General features: G+C 48.4%; 1 long non-coding RNA gene across 2 annotated transcripts; it reads left to right on the forward strand.

The window, feature by feature from the left end:
- The first annotated feature begins 566 nt into the window (after positions 1-566).
- LOC116591358 lies at positions 567-5,391 on the forward strand. Of its 2 annotated transcripts, XR_004285974.1 has the most exons (4): positions 567-1,714; positions 2,138-2,194; positions 2,530-2,653; positions 2,897-3,301. It is a non-coding gene; the product is annotated as an uncharacterized LOC116591358 (long non-coding RNA). The 2 variants fall into 2 exon arrangements; XR_004285973.1 differs by lacking the exon at positions 567-1,714 and adding an exon at positions 3,583-5,391 and having other exon boundaries at positions 1,724-2,653; positions 2,897-3,015.
- Positions 5,392-20,409: the final 15,018 nt, after the last annotated feature.

Consider the following 20,409-nt stretch of genomic DNA (forward strand, 5'->3'; position numbering starts at 1 on the left):
TCTACCTGGCTTATCCAGACACTGGACTATGCAACCAAGTGTCATGTGCAAAACCAAGGTTGTCAGACCCTGCGTTATATGTGGGCTCCTGCCCTTCGCCCTGTGGCCTTCCCTCCACAGCACTGTACTTACTTTCCTACTCTCTGACTTCAACATCTGCCTAGTTGAACCTTCCCACTCCCTGGGCTCTTCCTTCCTTGATCTCTTTATCAACCATTTCTTTTACCCTACGTTCCTAAAATGCCTCCCATCCATCTGCTTCTCTCCCAGACCTTAAGTCACTGTCACCTCTTGCCTGCCTTGGTCAGCCACATTTTCACTTCTTCATGGCCCAATCCATTCTCCACACCATACCCAGTGTGACCCGAAATGTTACTCATCTGCTTGAAACCCTTTGGAGGTTTCCTACTGGATGAAGAAGAAAATGCAAAGAATACAATCCTTACAGGGACCCACAGATCCCCTGGAGTTACCTGGCCCCTGTCCCTCACAAGCTTCCCATCTGACAGTGAGTGATGGGAAGCTTGTGAGGGACAGGGGCCAAATAACAGGGCTCCAAAGATTGTATTCTTTGCATTTTCTTCTTCAGTGCTAAACAGGGTCAGCGTCACAGGCCTGAGACCAGGGCAGCCCCATCCGGCCTTACACTCAGAAGAGTTGGGGTAGGGGGTGGTGGTGCCGTGGTTGGGCTTTAATACCCTGTAGTCACCATCTTGAATTTCTTAATAATTATCTTTGAATTTGTGTTTTGCATGTGGAGCCTGATGGGTCGACAGAGCCGGCCATTTGCACTAGATCTGGAGTCTTAGCTCATCAGTGGCCACAGCTCCTACCACCTTATTGCTCCCCAGGGCCCCAGGTCACACCCGGCCTACCTTGCCTTTTACGTTCCATGTCCGCCCTATGACCACTGCCACCCTGTGCATGAAGCAGTGACCAGGCACAGTGGCAGGGGCAGGCCCACATTCTGCCATCACCCTTCACCGCCCCCACCTCCACCCCCGACAGGCTGGGCAGGGCTATAGGGCGGTCCGCATCAGGCACCTGAGGGGACTCCTCAGGACAGGGCCCAGCTGCAGCCATCTCTGCCGAGGCTGTTGGCCCCACCCCATATCTCTGTCTCCCACCCAGTCTGGATCCAGGCCTCATGCTCATTCTGGGACAGAGGTTGCAATTCCTTTGGGGCTCCCCCATGGGCTGTGGGTTGAAGCAATGAGCCCCCAGGGAAGGGGAGACTGACTGTCCCACCCATGGCTGTAGGCCTGCATTTTCCTTTGTGTTGGCTGTAGCTGATTACACAGCCAGGCCTGGTTCTGAGATCCTTGGGGCTTCTGCTGAGGCCACTCTGCCCTGGGCTGGCTCTTAATCATCCTTCAGGTGTCAGCTCACAGCTCCTGTCTCCAGATCCCTCAGCCCTGCTCCTCCTCCCCGAAGCAGGTCACTCCCCTTATCCCCGCCTACTTTCTTCATATCGTTCATCAGATCCATAATCACGTGTTTGCTCTGCTGCTTCTCAACCGTCTGCCCAGGAAATGGTAAGCTCCTTGAAGACAGGTGGCTTGTCTGTCTTGTTCACAATTAACATCAACAGCACGTAGCAGCATCTTTAGTCAACGTCCAGCGAAGAGTACACACATGCTCGACATACATTATCCGAGATGCTGCGTGGTGAAGACGGTTCCTATCTGAAGCAAACACGGCCCAAACCTGCATGGTGGGTCTACAAGTGAACGTCTGTGATTTTATTCTCCATACTTTCCTGTATGCTTAAAATGAGAACATTTGAAGGATGTTTTGAAAGAAAACAAAGTACTGGGGGGTGTTTATGTACAAATCCTGTAGGTTTTATTTTCAACTCTCTCCTTTCCTCTCGACAACAAATCTGTGGCGCTCTCTCCACATCAGTCCGCAGAGAGCCATTCAACATTTTAAAATTGTTAAATGCTTTTCCAGAGTGCTTAGCAATGGCACACCTTATTTAGCTGTTTCCCTGTTCCCGGACAACGAGACTATTTAAACAGCCTTTTTGCTGTGATAAGCCAGGCCTCCCTGCATGTGTGTGAGCATTTCTCTGAGCTGAAGAGCAGGAAGGGGAACTGCTTCGTTTATAGGGCTTGCACATGTTTTCATGTTATAGCTCCAGGCCCTCAGACCACTTTTCTCCTTGGCACTGAAGGACCTTCTGGAAGGCAAGGTGAGCAAGAAGATGTGTGTGGCCCACTGAGGGGCAAACCTTGGTTCCCTTCCCAGCCTCATACCTCATACCATTGCTGTTGCCTCTCCCTCCCTCTCTAATCCCTCATGGTCAGTATGGCAGGTCCTGGTAATTACTAATCTCTAGGGAAAAAACGATCCCCCCCCCCACCTGTGTTTCTGATCAAAGTCACTTCCTCTTCTCCAAGGGGTGGGATGGGTACAGGAAGGACTTGAGAAAAGTCCTTTGTTTAAAAACAGTAGAGAATTGCCCCTTGGCACTTTTCCTGATTTTTATTTATTGAAAAATCTAACTCTAGCTCTTCTTGAGCTCAGGACTGATGATGAGAAGGTGTGGAGCCATGCTGGAATCTAGTATGCATTTACTCAACGAGTCTTCACTGAGCACCTGAGGGGCATAGGATGGGCACTGATTCCTTAGGATGTCACTGGCCCTAAGGTAGAAGGAGGAATCCTAGAAGCCTGTGTCACTGGTGTTACGGATTAAACCTCTGTGCTCCCCCCAAACTCATATGTTGAAGCTCTAATCGCCAGTGTGATAGCATAAGAGATGGGGTCTTTGGGAAGTAAGTAGATTTAGATGAGGTCATGGATTTGGAACCTTGGCCCAATGAGATTAGTGCCCTTAGAAGAAGAGACTCCAGAGAGTTCTCTCTCTCTCTCTCTGTGAATGTGTGTGTAGGGTGTGTGTGAGTGTACACAAGAAGACAGCCATCTGCATGCCAGAGAGCCCTCGCCAGGAATCTCTTCAGGAACTCAATTGGCCAGCACCTTGATATTGGGATTCTAGCCTCCAGAGCTGTAAGAAAATACATGTCTGTTGTTAGGCCCAGTTTGTGACATTTGGTTATTGCAACCCAAGTTAAGACTGTTGGGTACCTAAAGCTACCATGGGAGGTACACAGAGACCCTAACTGGTACAGAAGTATTTCAGTATTTTAATAACTGGTGTACCAGCACTGTTCATGGAATTTACATTTGAGGGAGAGGAGGCAGACAGTATACAACGTAAGCAAAATAGATAGTATGTCAACGGTGTTATGTGCTACAGAGGCAAAAAATGTGGGATGGCTGGGTGGCTCAGTGGGTTAAGCATCTGCCTTCAGGTCAGATCATGATCCCAGTGCCCTGGGATTGAGTCCTGCATTGGGCTCCCGGCTCAGTGAGAAGCCTGCTTCTCCCTGTCCTCTGCCTGCCGCTCCCCCTGTTTGTGCTCTCACTCCCTCTCTAACAAATAAATAAAATCTTTAAAAAAAAAAAAAAAAAGGCAGAGAAGAGAATTAGAAAGGCCACCAGGGGGGAGGTTGCCATTTTTTGTTGCAGGAAGAAGGAAAGAGAAGGAAAATGGCATGTTGTCTATCCTTTAAGGGCACTTTCCAGAAGCTACACACTACCCGAAAACCTACTCCTCAAAACTTCATCCCACAGCCACACCTTGCTGCAAGGGAAGACGGGAACTGCAGATTCAATTCGGAGAAACCATGTGCACAGCCACTGTGGATAAGTGGGGTTCTGTTACTGAAGATGTAGAGAATGGAAGGTGGGGGACCCATCAGCCACAACAGGGAAAGAGTATGATCAGCGGATTGGGTTGTAGATAACATTCACGGGACCTGTCAAGAGATAGTTCTCTATGAGTCTCTCTCACATTTGTGGATGGCCCACAAGCAGCAGGATTGGCTGTCCTTCTCCTAGACTATCTTTCCAAGGTTGTTTGTATGGCAAGAATGCTTAGAAGACAGAGATAACGTCTACCCATGGAGTGAAGTGCAGGCAGACTAACGTCCGAAATAATAAAGATAATGGCTCCTTTTGCAGATCATGTCTCCTCTGCCTAAGAGGAGGTTTATTGCCCATTACACAATGCTTGGGTTCCCTAAGCACAGGATTCCAAATTGAGAGAGATGCTATAAAAATATTAACATCATGAAATACAAAAAAGGAAAGAACTACATATTCTAAACAGCAAGGGACTAAGCGGGACAACAAAATGCAATTTGTCACTCTGATTGGATCTTGAATTGAAAAAGGAAAAAGCTATAATAATATTATCTGACATATGTCCATATTCACATTTCCCTTGGAAAAATTGAATGTGGCTACATATTAGATAATATTATGTCCTTGTTGAATTTCTTGAATGTGATCGCGGTATTGTAATTATGTAAGAAAGTGTTCAGATTCTTAGGAGATACACATAGAAATATGTAGGAGAGAAAGGTCGTGATCTCAGCGACTTACTTTCAAGTGGCTCAGGAAAAGAATGTGTACACGCATATAACAGCTTGCTAGCAGTTGGTGAACTGGGGTGAGGAACGTATGAGTGTTCTTTGAATTATTGTATAATCTTCTCTGTAGTTTTCAAAGACAACGGGTTGGAAACAATGGGACGGAATCCTGGTGAGCCTGTGGAAGGTGGGTTGGGGGAGGCCATGGCTGGACTCGGGGAGGCTGACCTAGGAATTCCACCCATTCAGGATTTCTCTCACCATCATTCACCAGCCTGGTCTCTGGTCCTGCTGATAAAGGACTTTTTCCAGGCCTCCCCCAGGCTGCCCAGCTGGTAACCAGAGAGGCAAAGGCGGTCCAACTCCCTGTGGCCACTGGAAAAATCCTGGGGAAGGGCCCTGCGGGGCTCAGCTCGGGTCATGCACATGGCCACCCCGGTCAGAAAAGGGCAGGGTGGCCAGGACCCAGTATCGGCTGTGTACTCCGAGACGGTGGCCTTCATGAAGGTGGCAGGGGTCAGCACGGGATCAGTTACACACAGAGAGCAGGAAGGAGGAGAGAAGCGGGGGAGCAGAGGAAATAAAGATGATTCAGCATGTACCATTAACGGAGAGAATACAAGGGGAGAAGTTTGGAGTGCTCTGTTATGCACTTGACATCGGAAGCTTTGGGGGCATGAAGAGGAGGAATGTCACAGATTGTTGGAAGAACAGATCTGTAGCTCAGAAGACTGTTGGCAGTCCCAGGTGGGCGACGAAGGTGAGGGGGGAGTCAGCCCCAGTACCAGAAGGTGGAAGGTGCCACCTGCCACCTTGTCCAGCAGCCTAGCAGCAGAGCCCTCTCCTTGTAAGGAGGCCCCTGGATGAGGGAAGAGGGATCCCGGCTAATGATGAGGGAGGAGAGGCTGGAAGTCATTAAAAGGCATTATATCACATTTCAGTTTTTACGCCTCAGTATCCAGTGACTCAGCAGGGCTGCTCCTGCTTCTTGTTCCAAAGCACTGGGAGTTGTTCGGCAAATATTTGAAGAGCATTTAGGTCCCAAACCTGCAATAACCTGACCCACCCCTCCCTGCCAGTTACAGAGCCTCCTGCCTCCATATAGACGCCCTCTCAGATGTTTCAAACCCGGCTATGGCAGTAGCCATTGGGCCACTCAAAGTTCAAGTCTGGCTTTCCAGAAACATCTCCCTGTCCAGGAAGGTGTCACTAGGGGAAAGAAGGAAAAAGCAGTAATATCCTTCTCCTTTCTTTCCTGAAAGCAGAGGGCTCCCCTTTATTTTCATCCTTTCGTCTCCTTATTTTGTGTTTATAGGGGAGGATGAGTCTGTAGTTCATCCTTGGGATCCAGAATTAGTCAGACATGGGTTTGCCTTCCAGTTTCTTTATCTACAACAGGGAAGAATAACGCACCTTCCTCCTGGGAGTAAGTGAGAGTCAGTGAGACAAGGCGGCTTGGGAGCTCGGGAGTATGAGGCTGGTGTTGGCCCTTCTCCCCCAGGAGTGTCTGAACGAGGCCGGAGGTAGGCACCTCCATCCCTAGCGGGGACATTCCTAGTCACTAAGCAGAGACAGCCTGCAGTCAACTTCCTAGGAGGCTGGAGGGGGGGGGGGGGGAGTCAAGAGGAGGGAGCTTGGGACTTCACTTGTGTGAACTGCACACCCAAAATAAGGCCAGGCAGAAGACTCTGGGAATTTCCTATAATCTGCACTGTGAATGTCCTATTTATAAAGCTGAGTCACTGTAAGCCGTTGTTCCGCAGCCACTCAGCATGTAGAGACAGGCTGCCACAGGAAATGAGGAGCACACCCAGAGACTGAGGCCTCACCCAGGCTCTGGGGGAGGTGGGGGGGGGGGTATAACAACCCTGTCCCGCTGGCCTGGCTCTTCAGCGCCCGAAGCACCTTGACAGGCTCCGGCTGTTTGTCCCTGCATCAGGCTTACTATCCCTCTTCCCACTAACACTTCTTCTGGCTTCTTTGCTCCAGAACAGCTTTCCTTGTTTTGGGGTGACACATTTACAAAGTTGGCCTTCATGGTTTGCTTACAAGCAGAGCCAGGCCTGCCTCCCCACCGAGTCCCTAGGGGTCTGGCGTCTGGGTGAGATTTGAAGGCATCTGTCAGCTTCCCCGCATGAACAGACCTGTCTGGATGCCTCTGCTCCTTCCAATCTCTTAAAGGAAGCAGATTCTCCGGGGAGAGATTTCCTATACGCGGGGCTCTGACTACCTGGGGTGCAGGATTCGTGAAGGTCAGTAAAGGGGCAAAAAGGGGAGCACTGGTCAGCACAGAAGAGCTGTGTTTAATGTGCTCAGCATTCGATCCGGGGCAAGCCCTTGAAGGGGGGAACAGGAAGGAAACGGCTCCCTACTTCCTGACTCTACAACCACTCAGCCTGCGCCTGAAATCGTGGTCACCCATCACAGCTGTTAACCAAGGCCTCCCCATCCTGCCTCCAGCAGCGCCGGCCGATGCCGTGCAAGGCAGAGGGCAGCCCCTCTCATCATCTTTCAGGGGTGCGGAAATGTTTTCAAACTAAAGCAACCTTAACATTCAGCTACAGTTACTCCTTAAACAAAGCAGACAAGCCGCCCAGTTAAAACATCCTCCACTCCTGGATTTCCCTCAGTAAGCTTCTTTTCAGGACCAGTTGTGGGGTCCTCTATGTGCTGAGCCTTATAGATCCAGCTCTGACTTGTGGGAGCTCTGGGGATGTAGGGAGTTCAGAGCCTGTAGGGAGTTCCCGTCACAGCTGCACGGGGGCTGCAGTCATGGGGCAGGGCCTCCAGCTGTTGGTCAGCATAGCTGGAGGCAGGCGGAAGGGTGTTGGAGGTACCCAGGCCTGTGTCCAGCTGCTTGACTTCCTTACCCCCACATTAGTGACCAACACTGCCTGGGACTTTGTGGTGAAGCTGCAGGATGGTGGGTCTCCGGTCCAGCCACTCTTCTGGAACCAGACTCTTTTTTTTTTTTTTTTTTTAAGATTTTATTTTATTTATTTGACTGATGGATCACAAGTAGGCAGAGAGGCAGACAGAGAGAGAGATGGAGGAAACAGGCTCCCTGCTGAGCGGAGAGCCCGATGTGGGGCGCAATATCAGGACCCTGGGATCAGGACCTGAGCCGAAGGCAGAGGCTTTAACCCACTGAGCCACCCAGGCGCCCCTGGAACCAGGCTCTTCTACCATCTCCTGTTCCTAATACTTCCCAGGCCCCGAATGGACCCCCAATCCTGTCAAAGTCTCCCTCAAAAGAGTCTTTTCCTTTCCTCAGTCTTCTTTCTCTTTTCTAAATCTCTCCCTCTCTCTTTTGAGTGTCATTCCCTCCCCTCCCCTCCCCTTCCCTGTTCCCAGAGAACTTTAGGCCACCTTTTCTCCCACCGCACAGGGGTGAGGACAGGGCTCTGAAGCTGTCAGTGTCACAGAGGCCCCGGCCCTCCTATAATGGGGGAAGGAGGAAACATTTTCCACTCCTCCCTGGTGAGTCATCCCCCTCGAAAATTACCACCACTACCTGCCACAAAAGTTAAATGGGGGGGGGGGGTGTTTCTTCCTGCAGCAAAGGAGAAGCAGAGAGTCAACTGAGAAAAAACAAAGACTCAAACAAATCAGAACTAATAATGTTCAGTAAGTCTGCCAGATACAGGATCAACCTGTACACATCAGCAGTGTCTCCTCTCGCCCACAAGAGCTACTAGAAAATATTACTGAAAAGACATCATTTGCAATAGCAATAAGAACTACAAAACATCTAGGTATTAGCCAAAAATACACAAAACTTCCATACAGATTTTTGAAATTCTAATCGAGGAAACAGAAAATGATATGAATAGAGAGAGCACATTCTATGCTTTTGGGCTGAATGACCTAATAATAAAGGATAACCTATCTTGGATGACTCTATAAAGACCTAATTAAATTAACAATTAACTTAAAAAGTCAGTGCAATGCCACTCAAAATTCCAGTTGGATTTCTTTTTGAGGAACTCAATAAATAAATAAGTTAAATTTTTTTTTTTTAAAGGAGAGTAAAGGGGCACCTGGGTGACTCAGTGGGTTAGGCATCTGCCTTCAGCTCAGGTCATGATCTCAGGGTCCTGGGATCGAGTCCTCTGGTGGGCTCCCTGCTCAGCGGGGAGTCGGCTTCTCCCTCTCCTGTTGCAGCTCCCCCTGTTTATACTCTCTCTCTCCAATAAATAAATAAAATCTTAAAAAAAAAAAAAAAAGGAGAGTAGAGAAGGAAGACTTGCTCCATCCAATCCACTGTGAACCATACCACAGAAGAGCTAGCTCAGGAACAGCCCACTAACCAGTGGAACGAAACAGAAACCTCTGGGACACACCCATGAGCTGTCTGTGTACAGAAACTGTACATAAAAACACACTTCTCTGTGGGCTAGGCCACCAGTTAAGGTTTTGTTGAGACCTTCTGTTATACCACTGTCCTTGTAACAAGCATACCTAAGGAATACTGAAAGACGCATGTTGAGGTTCCTGTGTGACTCAAAATGAACTCCCTAAACCTGGATCTGTGGCGAGAAGAGCACTTCACGCTCCACAGGCCTAACCTTCTGGAACTCTCTCTCCTGAAGTTGGCAGTGGCAGCACGTCCCTGTGGCACAAGCTGTGAGAAGCGGAGGCACAGGGCATTGAGGCGGGTTATACACAAAGCCACAGGGCGCCTGGCTCCCTACATGAAAACTGTTGTTAGCAAGTGAGAGGATGAGTTTCAACTGCCAGAAGAGCTGGGGCGGGGGGTGAGTCCAAGGAAGGGGATCTAGGCTGAGAGAAAAGACAAGGATTCCATAAAGAAGTTCCCTTCTCAGCGCCTGGCAACTTTTACATCAGCTAATTCACACAGATGTTCAGCTCTCCTGAATTCCTGAGAAGCATAGAAAGTGTGAAAAAAAAAATATGGCAAGAAAATAAAATCTCGTGAATTTCATGTCCAGGCTCTTTCCCAGTCTGTCAGTCATGTAGTGGTTCTATAAAATAATATCCCCTCCCCTGTTTTAGGCAGGACTAGTCTAGGGTGTGCTGTACTAACAAGCTAGACCAAATCTCAGAGGCTTATGTCTTGACAGTTACTGAAGCTACATTATAGGTAGAGCAGGTTGGATTTACTATTGCTTCTGCTTTCATATGATTAGAAACTTCCATGATAAAAGTTTTCTATCTGCGTGGCTTAAAACAACTTGCTCCTACTGCATGTCCATCCTGGATCAGCCAGGTCTGGATTCCCCCTTTGGCCTTTGCAGAGAGACACAACCCAGGAGCTTCCACTACCCAGAGCATTGCTGGTTACACAGCAGGGGGAAGAACCACAGAGGAGCCTTGTGATGGTTAATAAGCCTTTTGCCTGGAAGTAAAGCACACTGTGCTCTTCATTTTTCATCAACAAAGCAAGTCACAAAGCCACACTTAACTTCGGTGGCTCAGAAAAATATAATCTGGGCCGTCTGGGTGGCTCAGTGGGTTAAAGCCTCTGCCTTTGGCTCAGGTCATGATCTCAGGGTTGTGGAATCGAGCCCCATGTCAGGCTCTGCGGCCAGCCTGGACTCTGTTTCAGATTCTTTCTCCCTCTCCCCCCAACTCACTCTCTCTCAAACAAACAAACAAATAAATAAATAAAATCTTTAAAAAAAGAAAAAAAGATTTGCTGAGCTGAAGAGGCACTGGAGGCAAGCAGGGTGAATTAGCAGGCATGCTCCTACAGAACCCATTGCTCAGCTTTGTTCTTACTTTTGCCAAACTCTGTCTTATGACATTCCCAGGCAGCATGGGGAATAGGCTGGTGCTTTTCTAGAACATGGGGTTATTCAGGCTGTCCTAGGAGGCCAGCCTTCCTCAGCTGTGAACCTGAGCTTGAACTTGCCAATGTCCAAAACTCCAGAAGGGAGCCTCAGGATCATCCAACTCCAAAACATGCATCATCTTACAGGTGAGGACACTGAACCTGAGAGAAAGTAATGACTTCTATTTTTTTTAATATTTTATTTATTCATTTGACAGACAGAGATCATAGATAGGCAGAGAGACAGGCATAGAGAGAAGGGGGAAGCAGGCTCCCTGCTGAGCAGAGAGCCCGACGTGGGGCTTGATCCCAGGACCCTGACCCGAGTGAAGGCAGAGGCTTAACCCACTGAGCCACACAGGGACCCTGGCTTCTATTTGTTTTAAGAGTCTGCCTTGGCCTTAGCATTCTCCAAAATGCTTGTGGCTGAAAGAACTTTGTAACTGGATACCCTGGACCCTAGTCCAGTGCTCACTCCGTCTGCCATATTGTACTGAGCCATACTATAAATGTGTTCAGCAAAACTGAAATTAAGAGGGGGGCAGAGAAGAAGGAGCACTATTTAAATAATACAGGTAATTTTGCCTGCATTTCCACTCAATGAATGGATATGAATCTGCTATTCCCAGTATGTCTAGGTTCCTGCCTTCCCCTTATGTAAGAACTAGCCCAGCTTTGTATAGTTCTAACACACCCACCCCAGACACAGGCCAGTCCTTCACCTGGGGCTCCACTGTAAACATAATGATCTGGACCTAGGACCAAAAAGCTGAAGTACTGGACTTAACTGAGAAACGGTATCAAGATCTCCAACATGGCAACTTCTGAAGAGGGTTTGCAAAGGTTATTTGGACCATCCTTGCTGCCTTTAGAACCTAAGCCTGGGTAAGACGAGCCTCTGCTATAATGATGGCCAGGGCAGAAGGCAGGCTGCCAAGAAAGGACCCTTAGGAACTGTGTCATGTGTTCAATAACCCTTTGGTAAGCTCTTGCTGGAGCATCTTATGGGCAAAGGAGCATGCTGAGAAGGAAAACTTGAACAAACCTACACATCACTGGACTATAAAAATCATTAAAATATTGAAGAATTTAAAGACTTAATGACCCAGTAAAGATGGAAAATACTTCCAAAGGCAGATGTCAGTCATTAAAAATGCATTTTGCATGCCACATTTACCTCCTGTGAAAATGGGAGCCAAATACATTTAGGGCAAGATTGCCACAGCTCCCCAAGAGGGTAGGTTAGAAAACTGAGTGACGGTCCTCAGTGAGCACCCAATGAGGTGTGAGCTCTCAGGTGCGCAGGCTGCTCCTATGGGGCCTGGCAACTTTGCCGCCATCTAAAGCTACAGCCGATTCCCCACCTCAGAGACTCCCAACCTGTAGGATGCAGTAAGTGTCTTTCTGAGGGAAATTCCGTCATAGAGAAAGATGCCAAAAAGAGTCTGGCTCAGCAGAAGCTTCCAGAGGTAAGGCAGCAGGACAAATGTCTACGGCAAAAAAACACTGAGGAAGCAACTTACCACAGAGACCAAATTAGTCTCCTACCAGCTCATGTTTGTGTTTTTGTTTTTTCTTACTGGGCCTTAGTTTCTGTATTAGTTTGCTAGGACTACTGTAACAAAGTACCAGAGACTGGGTGGGTCAAACAACAGACATGTACTTTCCTGCAGTTCTGGAAGCTAGAAGTCTGAGGTGAAGGTGCTGGCAGGCGCGGTTTCTCCTGGGGCCTCTGTCCTTGGCTTACAGGCAGCTGCCTCCTCTGTCTTCACATCACCACCTCCCAACACCTTACCCCCTGCCTGTCCGTGTTCAAATGTGCTCTTCTTATGATACACCACTCACACTGGATTCGAGCCCACCCTCATTACCTCATTATAACTTAATGATCTCTTTAAAGACCCTATCTCCAAATTGGTCAGGCTGTGAGGCACTGGGGGAGTTAGGATTTCAACATATGGATTTGCCGGGGGTCAGGGAGGGCACAATTCAGCCTGTAACAGTCACTTATATAATGTATTATATTACACCCAGTGTATTATAATACACCCAAAAGGAGACTATGGGGGTTTTGTTTTGTTTTATAAAGAAAATTCAAAGTTCATGTTGTGTGGAGTGGCTTCTGCCTTTCTAAGATGTTTGACTCAATGAGACTCCAACTCACAAGCACTGGAATTGGCATGGAAGTGAGGGGAAGGGAGGCAAATACCAGTCACATGATGGTCTGGTCATGTGCAAGCACTTTCCCTCAGTGCACTGAGCCCCCTTCCCTCAGTGCACCCACCACAAGCAGGCACCCCTCCCCAGCCTCTAAAACAAAAGAATTGAATGGGTGAGCAGGATGTGGTCATTGACACTCCAACCCCCTGCTGGGAGCTTTCCCATGTGGCAGAGACAAGAAGCCCCCAAACTACACTTCCCACATTCCTTTACAGCTAGAGTCCTGCTGGAGAATTGGGCTGGCTCCACTAAGATGCACTGGGACAAGACTCGGGGACAGAAATGAGGCAGAGGCCGCCTTTCTGTGGCTGTGTCTGCCCTGGAGGCCTAGAAAGGAAGCGAGGCACTGCTGTCCAGTGTGTGGACCCAGGCCACAGAGGAGCACCCCAGGAATCCTCCAGAAAGACACACTGGCAGAACACAGAAAGGAGGCATGAGCATGTGGATTGCTGCTGTAGTCGTGTGTGGGGCTGACACCACCCCAACGTGGGTCCGTGGAGAACTGGTTAAATCAGCCACAGTAGAGCCACGCATGTGACAGACGTTCTGCGGCTCTGTAAAGGAATGAAAAGAATATTTCCATAGACTGCTGTGGAGTAATCTTCAAGATATATCGTGAAGTGAAAAAAGTGGAGAGAAAGGTATACTACCTTTTAGAGAGGGGGGATAGGTATGTATCTTTAGAAGAAATCTTAGAAGAATCAATAAACAACAAAAAAAGAGGTAGTCCTGAAGATTTCTTTTAAGTATTAAGACTAGTGTGACTAAAATGTCAGGTTCCAAACTCTGGGAGTGAAACAAAGGGACAAGCATGCAGGCCCCTGTTCTCCCCACGGTTTCAGACTAGAGAGTGAGGAGGGAACAGGTGGCCAGGGAAGGGGGGCAATGAGCGGTTACTGAGTGTCTGCTCTCTACGGCACCTGGGCCAGGTGCTTCAAAGACATTTTCCCCTTTCATCTTCTCCAGGTAGGTATTTTTACTGTCCCCATTTCGTAGATAAGGAAAGGAGAACAAAGAGGAACTGAACAACTTGATCAAATTCATAAAGCAAGTAGTCTCAGAAAACAGGGCTTGGTCCCTGAGCCTTTGGGATCACCGGTAGCCTCACTCTCTAGCTGGGTCCCCAGATGGAGCCCTGAGGCCATAGCCACAGGGAGAAAACACCCCCTTAGGACTCTGGTTTCTGTTTCCTTCCCTCAGGCACCCCTGGAGTGGGCACCAGGTCTGGCTGCGAAGGATGGTCCCCAAGCCTAGCCAGGGCATCTCCCCACCTCCCAACCTGTCCCCATCCTGCCGGGGGACTGGGGAGCGCCTCTAAGCCACCAACTTTCAATCTGATTACATATTAAAATCATTGAGGAGCTTTCAGAAATGCTGATGCTCAGGCCCTATCCCCAGAGATTCCCACTTACTAGATATGGGTTGCAGCCTACACATGGGGTTTGGGGAAGCTTCCCAGGTAACCCTAATGTGTGAGAACCACTGCTCTGAACTCTTGCTGTTTTCACGTGCAGTCGGGTCCAGGACCATTGGCATCACCTGCGAGCATGTGAGAACTGAGAAATCTTGGGCCCCACCCCAGCCCTACTAAATCAGAAACTTGTGGGGAGGGAGGAGTGAAGGGAAGGAGACAATGATCTATATTTTCAGTAGCCTTCCCCAGGATTCAAACACACCCTAACGGTTGAGAACCACTGCTCTGAGCAACAAGAGACAGACCCTCATGCACTGTGGTTAGCTTTCCCAACTGCTATGTTTAATAACTAATAAGTAGGATAAACTTGCTGGGCCCAAGCAATGAGACTGTCCAGGCCATTCCCCCAAGAACAAAACTTGGAGACATGGAGAATGTGTTTAAATGTCACCTGGAATCATCTGGAATTCAAGTAGCTTCTAAGAAGGAGAGAGGCATTATCAAAATAAAGTATCATTATCAAAATAAAATACACCAAAAGCTGCCAAAGGGAGCATGAACAGCTCAGGAAGAATACGGTCCTCAAGGACAGACAGATCAGGGAGAGCAGCTGAGGTGAACCAGCAGGCCGGCAAGTCCTTGCATCAAGGCTTCTCAGTTTGAATGGCGTATTAATTTCCCGGGGCTGCTATAACAAATTGCCACAACCTTGAAGACCCTAAAACAACAGAAATTCTTTCTTTCACAGTTCTGGAGGATAAAAGTTCAAAATCAAGACATCAGCAGGGTCGGTTCCTTCTGAAAGGTCTGAAACTCGAGAATCTGTTCCATGCTTCTCTCCTGGCTTCTGGTGGCTGCTAACAACCCTTAGTATCCCTTAGGCCTGTGGACACATTGCTCCAAATCTTGACAGCGCTTCCCCTCTGTGTCTCCAATGTCTCTCTACTTTCTTGTATAAGGTCAATCATTAGATGTGGGGCCTACCCTAAATCTAGGATAATCATATCTCAAGACCCTTCACTTAATCACACGGGCAAAGGTTCTATTTGCAAGTAATAGGTTGCTGGGTGGCGGGGGGGTTGTGGCGGGGTGTGGAGACGTGGTATTAGGACTTGGACGTTATCTTTTAGAGGGCCACAATTCAACCCATGACAGGTGGGAAATAAATTTCACTTCCTTACAGCCACCCTCCCTGACACTCATTCTGACCTGAGGAATTTCCTGAGGTAACTCAAGGAAAACAGGACGGGCCTGCCATACAGCTCTAATTATTGTCTTCACGGAGTTCTACATTATCCAAAGTGCTTTCGTGTGTGCACCCTTGAGCCTGGCCATGAAGCTGGAAGATTTTTGTGCTACTGCATAGGAGGAAACTGAGGTACAGGGAGCCCCGGTGATTTGCTCAAGCTCCCAGAACCAAGAAGGGGTAGTCTTCCCACTCTGAATGCACTGCCCCTTCTGTTGGCACCAGCTACTGTCTTGAGCCATGATTTAACCCCACAGTCTTCAACAAAGTGTGGGGCAGGGGATCTCTTACCTGAGACGGTGTTCTAACGGAGACTCGGTGCACCCGCCAGCTTATCACCAGTGGCTCAGGGGAGGTGGTCTGGTCACTTGTTTCTTGGTTTCCCAGGATTCTCGGTTTCCTACGCTTCAGAAAACAGAGAGCCCTCTTCATGCCAGGCACGAGGCCTCTGGGAGGAACTCAGTACTTGAGGCTGGAATGATGTTGCTTGCTTCTGGCCCTGGCTCGGCTGGGAACGTGTCTGGGATACACAGCTGAACGACAGGCACCTCCTCCCAGGAGTGCCTCCAGGGGACCCGCACACTTCGCCGCGCCCGGACAACGGAAGCAGTGGGTTCTGACGTCAGTCTCCTCACCCTTGTCACCTCAGAAATGGGTGAGGGTCTGTAACCAAGCAGCCAGGACATCGGTGTGGGTGCCTAATTCTCCATGTGGTCTGGTCAGTGATAGGATGTTGGCTTCAACTTGAGGGTCTTTATTGCTGAGCCCCAAGCCTCAGGTTTGCTGGCTCACGTCAGTGGTGGCGGCTCTTGCCCCTTCTAGGAGTCCGGGGACACGTGTGGCTTGAACAACCTCGGCCTCCCTGCTCAGGACTCCTGCCGCCCTGCTGGGGGCAGCTGTCAGCTCTGGGTTCCCAGCCACCAGCAGGACTGGCCCGCCGTCACTTCAAAGGCCAAATACAAAAAAATCAGCCCCATCTGCCCCTTCTGAATAGCTGCCCCTTTTTCCTCCTGTTTAATGGCGCCACCTGGAAAACGGACATCATCATGTCTTCTCTGCCCCTTTCCTCTAAAGGCAATCTCTCCCCACAAGAGGGGAGGTGGGGGCACATTGATGGGGAGATGAGGAAGGGAGCAAACGTTCTGAGCATTCCCCAGGATGAGACAGACTGTGTGCCGCATGCCAACTCACTGATCTCAATAACCCAGTGAGGTGGGGTGGGTATTTCTGTCTGAATTTTACAGGTGAGAAACAGAGGCTCAGAACGATTGAGGGCCCCGAGGCCACAAGGCTGTAAGGCAGAGAGTGGAATCCAGCCTGTGCTCTCTGCTCTCTGCTGTAATATGCTGCCTGATTGATTCCCCTTTCGGTGACTGCTTCTCTCCTGCCTTTGCTGGCGCTACCCCTCTCCCCCCTTCACCTGCTGCTTTCCTGCCCAGCTCTGCTCTTCTTGACACCGACTCTTTTCTGCACTATGTGCCTGTATCCAACTGCTTTTTCTTTCTTTTTCTTTTTAGAAGGGGGGCAGGGTCGGGGAGAGAGAATCTTAAGCAGGCTCCATGGTCAGCGGGGGACCTGACTCGGGCTCCATCTCAGGACCCTGTAATTGTGACTTGAGCTGAAATCAAGAGTCTGACTCTCAACCGACTGAGCCACCCAGGCCCTCCGATACTTCTTGCATATCTCCCATGGTGCCCGGCCCCGCCTGACATGGTAGACACTCAGCACATTTTGTTAGCAGAATATGGGCATGGCGCAGTAGGAAATGTATTTTCTACCATCTAAGTATGATTTTAGATTAGGCTAGCTGTCAACCCATTGGTATCTTGAGAGGATGCAGAAAAATCATACCAGATCCAGACTAGGTTAATGATGTGACTGATTTATTACCATCCTCAGTCATGAAGGAGGAGGGTGGCATTTACACAGAACTCCACAGCTAATCTATTAACAGTACCACGGCTGATAGCTTTCATCTTCTCCAAGGACAAGTCTGTCGACACTCTCATTTCTCTACTACTGTACAACTTGAGGTGAGGACAGAAAGTCCCAAGTCCACATTACCCACACACAGAATCCTCCAGATGGGGTGGGAGACTGTGGGAGCCACATGTCAAAGGATTTGCTGGGTTCTCAGGAGACTTGGATGACCTTGACCCAGGAATTCGCGCTAAGGTATACATTTCCGAGGGAACAGTGGATTTTACAGAGCTGAGTTCCATAGGCTTATCTAAAGTAATTAGTGAAGTGTACAAGTTTGAATCACAGATATTCCCTGTACCAGCCTGGGTGGGGGAATCAGAAGATTTATGGAGATAAGCAGTCCCAGTGAGATATGGCAAATATCCCACACAAGCGACCAGTTGCTAGACATGAAAACCACACCCAATTTTTCTCCTTTGCCAGGGGATTATCACCTCCAGGGGTCTATCAAGCTGCCACCGTCCCCCTCACCAGCTCCAAATACCTTGGCCAATGCATCCATGCCATTTCATATACTCATCATCTGACTTACCTGCTATGCCACACGGCAAAACTGCATTTCATATAAGAATTCAGTCCCATAACAAGGGTGCTGGATTCACCATTTCAAGTTCCTTCTCACTGAGAGCAAGTTGGTGCAACCTCCTTGTGGGATGATTTGGAAATATTAATATTTAAAATACAAATATCCTCTGACCTAACAGTTCCACTTCTAGGAATTTTTCCCCCCACAATAATGAAACCAGGGCAAAACAAGTACACACACGTGTGGAAATAATAATTTCAACATGATTTATAAGAGGATGAGAGTAGACACGGTTACAGTGTTCTCTAATAAAGATGATAGGGGTGCCTGGGTGGCTCAGTGGGTTAAAGCCTCTGCCTTCAGCTCAGGTCATGATCCCAGGGTCGTGGGATCGAGCCCCACATTGGGCTCTCTGCTCAGCAGGGAGCTTGCTTCCCCCTCTCTCTCTGCCTGCCTCTCTGACTACTTGTGATCGCTGTCAAATAAATAAAATCTTAAAAAAAATAAAGATGATAGTTCAGTAAATCCTGATACATCCAGACAACGAAACTCTATGAAGTCATGAGAAAGGAGGAGGTAAATCTTTACGTGATAGTACTAAATACGGGACACGTTAAATGAAAACATAAAGGAGCAGAGGGATGGCAGTGTGTGCAGCATGTGTGGTGTGCAGATATCCCCTTGAATACAAAAGGAGTAATAGAAGGGCCCCAGGGGGGCGCAGTTGGTTAAGCTTCCAACTCTTGGTTTTGGCTCAGGTCATGATCTCAGGGTGGTGGGATCCAGCCCTGCACTGGGCTCTGTGTGGTCTGCTTAAGACACTCTTTCCTCTTCTCCTGCCCATCTTCCCTGCTCACCCTCTCTCCCAAATAACTAAGTAAGTCTTTTTTAAAAAGGGTACCAGAGCATTTATTGATTTAAACCAAATTACCAGCAAGTGCCTCTTCTCCATGTATTATACACTTGCTACTGAGTCTATGGTAGAGTTCTGAGGACTCATATAATTTCACTTGTCCTAAGAAGCAATGACACCATTATCTCTGAATCAAAACAGAAAGGAAGGGCACCTGGGTGCTCAGTGGATTAAAGCCTCTGCCTTCAGCTCAGGTCATGATCTCAGGGTCCTAGGATGGAGCCCTGCAGGGGCTCTCTGCTCAGCAGGGAGCCTGCTTCCCCCTCTCTCTCTTCCTGCCTCTCCCTACCTGTGATCTCTCTGTCAAATAAATAAAATCTTTAAAAATAAATAAATAAAATTAAAAACAAACAAACAAACAAAAACAAAGAAAAAACGGGACTCAGAACCCAGGTGCCTCTTTAGAACCTCAGGGAAAAAACTGGGATAGATTTGCTGCCACTGCCCCTTTTCCTTTTTCTCCTCACTGCCACAGCCTTCTCCCTTTAAGCTGATGGTGGGTTCTTGGAGGTGGGTTCATAGAAGTATCCTTTTTTTTTTTTTTTAAAAAGATTTTATTTATTTATTTGACAGATAGAGATCACAAGTAGGCAGAGAGGCAGGCAGAGAGAGAGAGAGGAGGAAGCAGGCTCCCCGCCGAGCAGAGAGCCTGACATAGAAGTATCTTTTTATAAAAATCTAGGATATTGAGCCTGGTGCTGGCTCCTTACACCATTTGCGGGTTGAAGAGCAGAGCTGGGCCCTGATTTTCATCCAGCAGCATAAAGTAAAGGGTGAATACTGAAGATCCCACCTATGTTTCCAGGGAATTTCCAGACCAGCAGTATGGTAGGGGAAGCTAGACTAGGGCATTAGGGACCATGAGATTCATCCCCGAGCACTTAACCTTGGAATAGTCATATGATGAAAAGGATATGTTCATGAGGAATGTCTCAGTAGTTCCCAGTTTCTTAAGCTGGGTAACTTGGCTCTCTCAAGGCGGCACAGCATAGTCAGTAAGAGCAAGACTGTAGCCAGATTCTAAGGTTCAGTCCCGGTGATGCCCTTTACTAGCTATTTGATCTTGAAGAAGTTACTCTTTGGTCTTCGTTTTCTCATCCGTAAAATGGAATCATTCCAGCACCTATCTCCCAAGACTATCATGAAGATTAAACGTGTAAATACAAGTAAAACACATACCAAGTACTCCAGCAATGCTCCGTCCTTAAAAGCTAGTCTGTTCCAGACAAAGTCCTATTTCTGCCCAGTAAGCATTAAAAGCTTCAAACCCCTCCCTGCCTCTCCCCTCTCCAAGCTCCCCAAGGCCATGAATTAAAATAACAGACCTGATCTTTGTCTCCTACATTCAACAGAGCAGTTTTTCCTAAGCAATGCTGTCTAGTGCGATGCAAATTAGTGTAAACCATTCGTTTTATCTCAAAATCATTTCAGAATTCCGGAGTCATTCATTTCACAGACTTGCCTTTGTGCCTACTGATTAGTTCTTCTCTTGGGAGGTGAGAGTGTGGCACTTTCATTCATTCATTGATTCGCAAGAAGTTGAAGTGCTCACAGTGGTGGTGATAGTGATTTCTGAACGGACCCATCCAAGCTCTGGGGCTGCTGTGGGAGTGACTGCCTCGCTGGAGGTTCTGGGCTCCATGCATAGTGGATTCCTCACGGTGCAGGCAGGATATGCGAGTCCAGGGAGCAAGAGAGCTGTGGGATCCTGAACAAGCCCTCACCTGTCTGCCTCCGACTCTCATCATCTCCAAAACAAGGGCTGCCTTCGATGGACTGGGGTTCTTTCCAGTCCAAAAGACGCTAAGTAGATATGAACCCTATCTCAGCTGGGCTTTTTGTTTAAACTACATGGGAACACTGCCAGCTGA

This window comes from Mustela erminea, chromosome 5 (assembly GCF_009829155.1).
Source record: "Mustela erminea isolate mMusErm1 chromosome 5, mMusErm1.Pri, whole genome shotgun sequence".
Taxonomy (NCBI): domain Eukaryota; kingdom Metazoa; phylum Chordata; class Mammalia; order Carnivora; family Mustelidae; genus Mustela; species Mustela erminea.